We start from the raw sequence: 4,002 nt of genomic DNA, 5'->3' as shown, positions 1-4,002 counted from the left end.
AAAAAAAAAAAAAAAAAAAAGGGTACATTAAATCCATATGCTTCCTTCTTTGAATGGTACTCAACAGTTATGCAGCCAACCTGGGCAAAAATCTGCTAGATACAATGAGTGCAAGTCTTCCTTTGGGATGTAATATTTTCTGGTACCTTATCTCAATTCTAGATTCATTCTAAAGGACTTTGGTGGTACTAAGCAACTCAGGGCCTTCCACACTAGGCAGTTACTACTACTACTACTACTGAGCAACATCTCCAGTCTGTCACCTCTCTCTCTCTCTCTCTCTCTCTCTCTCTCTCTCTCTCTCTCTCTCTCTCTCTCTCTCTCTCTTTCTCTTTCTTCCTTCTTCCTTCCTTTCTTCCTTTCTTCCTTCTTCCTTCCTTTCCTTCTTTTCTTTAATCTTTATTTTGAGACAATGATTCACTAAGTTCCCCCAAGCTAGCTTTAAACTAACTCTGTATACTAGGAAGGTCTTTAAGATCCCATCCTCTACCTTAGAACTCCTTGGGAGCTTGGCATATAGACCTATACTCCCAAAGCCAGTTTCTAAATTACCTTTCCTATTCCAAAATTCCAAGCCACCTACCAAGAAAGTATTACCTCCAAAAGTATTTAGGGAAAAGAACATCACATACGTACCTTACCTACTGAATTAAACTACAAATAATTCTAGGATGAAAATTCTAGATAGAAAGATCATATAAATGGTCATGGAAATGGGCAAATTATAATTAGTAAGTCTTGGGAAAGGACCCACAAGTACCATTTGTGCTGTTTTCCTCTTCCAAACTTTTCTGTAAGTGTAAAATCATTTACATAGAAAGAAAGTATAACTAAAATATGAATGTACTTCATATTACATATACCATGTGTAGTAAGTGTATGACTCCTTGGGTCTCCTTGCACAGAGAAAGTTCTAACAGGATGGGCGGTAAAGGGTTACCATGGACTTCTCATAGTGAAAGAAATAAAAAGAAATTATCGGTCTATGTTAATTTTGTATATCATGTGCTTATTACTTCTGTAACAGTAAACAACTTTTTGAGGAAAAAAAGTACTGTGCCACCTGGCATATTGCCTCAGAGTAGGCACAGTAGCCTGCACTGCACAGATCTCCAGGCAGAAGTACTTTGACCAGTTCTCTTTGACAAGAACCCCTGGTTTTTTTTTCCCATCTCTTCAGCTTTAAACAAGATGATAAAGCTATATCATGAACACTAAATGACCAAGAGAGAGAGATGCCACAAACTAGGTCCCCCATCCTTCAAGAGACCCTTTCCTCCTTCCCAACCATAAATGGCTTTTACCTCTTCTGCATACCACCTTTACATTTCAGGGATCTTTGAAGATGTGGCTCCACACATCTTGATACTGAGCCCTAGTTTATAGTAATACTGGGATGTTAGCTAGGTTAAACATCCACCAGGATATCTAGTCAGGTCCAGAGATGAGCATCCTGTATTGCTATTGGTCAGTATCTCAAAGCCATCCCATTCAAACAACCCTGGGGTTTGTCAGAAATTCCCCATGTTAGGATCAGAGGACTGACACTAAGATATGAGACATACTTAAGGCTGCAATCTGACAATGACATAATAATGGGTGAATACCATGAGCTGCATTTCCCCTTTGGACAGAACAGTTTCTGGCCTCGACTTTAACATCTACAGGTACAGTGAGGCAGAACATAGGGCTATGAAGAAGACTCCATTGGCTTTCTCTGACCTCCTGGCTGTGGACTTTCAACCAGTAATCCCTGAAAGTTGGAGGAGTCACTTAGTACCTGGGCATCTTGTCCTTTTCCTTGCCTTGGACTCCTCTTGATAAAGTCATCTGCCAATTTATTAATATTTTAACAAACTAAAATACACTTTTGTAGTTTCCTCTGTTTATCACCAACATCACAGTTAGGTTTTTATTTGATGTTCAGAGTAATACGTAAAATCTTCTCAATAGCAGTGCTCAGTTCTCGCTGTGTCTTTGCTAGCCTGTTATAATTCATGGTTTGTCATCATTCCGACTCAGCAAGGGACACCATCCACCCTTCCCTTCTTAACTAAGACTATGCTCCAGCTTTTTCAGAGTCCTGCCAGAAGTGATCATGCCATCTAAGTAGATAAATGCCTGTATGTAATTTATATCCCTCAATTACCTTCTCCATTAAACTCAGAAAACTGGCAGAAGCCCTGGAAATACTTGTGGGCTGATTTGCAAATTGCTACTCTGCCACCTTTTCACACAGAAAGCTCATCAGTTTTCTTCTCCTGTTTTCTTCTTAGCCAAAATGTCTAATCATTCCTACTCCTAAAAGTCCAGGAGCGACCTCCAACATCTCCTTAGAAGACAGTCCACATTGCCGTCAACTTCAGAGACAAGAGTGTATTTGACTGTGTGAGGGTACTTAGTTAAAATGAAGTAGTTTATGACATTCTGTCATAAGGAGACAGGTTCATGAGAGTCTGCCTTGCCTAAAGAATTTATAGATAGTTAATACATGAATGGGAGAGGAGACATTCTCTTCCCTGTGAGGAGGGAGGCATTTTCTTCAGTGTTATAGGCACTGGTAAGTTTCCACTCTTTCTGCAAATAGCCCGTCACTCATAGTTGTCTAAGTAAGCTTAATGAACCTCATTGAATGACAGAAACAAACCACAGATGATACAAAATGAGAAAGGGCACTGGTTGACTGGTTGCAAAGAAGGTAATCAGTGGGGAAAGAGGGTAACAAGGAAACCAAAACACATTATATTGGGCTGGAGAGATGCTTCAGTGGTTAAGAGCCCATACTCCTCTTACAGAAGACCAGAGTTCAGTTCCCAGCACCGATATCAGGTGGCCCACAACCACTCTAACTCCAGGCCCCAGAAGCTGATGCTTGAATCCTTTGTACTTGCACATGCATGCTTACAGATACACATGCATAAGTAACTAGTAATAGCCAATATTTTGAATTTAAAAAATATTATATGGATGTGTTAACATGGCATAATAAACTTTATTTTTAAAACTTTAAATACTTCAGGGGCTGGAGATTTGACTCAGTGGTTAAGTGCAGTGACTGCTCTTCCAGAGGTCCTGAGTTCAATTCCCAGCAACCACATGGTGGCTCACATCTGTAACAGGATCCAATGCCCTCTTCTTGTGTGTCAGAAGACAGCTACAGTGTCTAAATACCTAAAATAAATTCTTTTAAAAATTTTTAAATACTTCATGATTTGGTTGGCCATATTTCTTTCATGATACCATAATGAGCAATGCCAAGGCTGTGGAAAGGCAATATAACTGTTAATGAGTAACCTCCTAATATTCTCTTGTATACACGTAACTTCAACATCACCACCCATCTAGAAAGCTTCTGGACACTGTAAATCACTTTCTTAGTGGGTCACCTGAACCGAATATATTTTTCTCATCCACAGGATGAGAGAACTTTCTCCTGTCCTAATAGATCTCTATCTAAGTTAAGCATGGCAGTACATGCCTTTAATCCCAGCATTCAAGAGACGAGGCAAGAAGATCTCAGAGTTTGAAGCCAGCCTGGTCTACAAAACAGGTTCCAGGAGAGCCAGGGCTGCACAGAGAAACCCTGTCTTGAAAACCCAAAGGGAAAAATGTGTGAAAGAGTGGCAGGTAGGGAGGGAGAGGGCTACAGCATTCATGCATCTGTCAAAGACTTTCAGGACTCACTTTTCACCTTCCATCTTACTGAGGCAGAATCGCTTCGTGTTTCTATGACTAGAAGCTGCCCTTCGAGCTTCTAGGCAGTCCTCTTGTTTCTGCCTCCTATCTCATGGTAGGAGTGTTGGGATCAGACATTTATACCACCAGGTGCTTTTTAGGGGGTGCAAGGGATAAAATGGGGTTAACAGGTCTGGGTCTTGCTATGTAGACCAGAAGGGTCTCAAATGCGGAGAGGTCTTCCCTCCTCGTCCGTGGTGTGTCCTGCCATGCCTGGCTACCACCAGCTTTTTTTTTTTTTTTTTTTTTTTTTTTTTTTTTTTTTTT

This window comes from Mastomys coucha, unplaced genomic scaffold (assembly GCF_008632895.1).
Source record: "Mastomys coucha isolate ucsf_1 unplaced genomic scaffold, UCSF_Mcou_1 pScaffold12, whole genome shotgun sequence".
In the NCBI taxonomy this organism is placed as follows: Eukaryota; Metazoa; Chordata; class Mammalia; order Rodentia; family Muridae; genus Mastomys; species Mastomys coucha.
The sequence above is the reverse complement of the archived record's forward strand: the minus strand, read 5'-3'. Positions refer to the sequence as shown.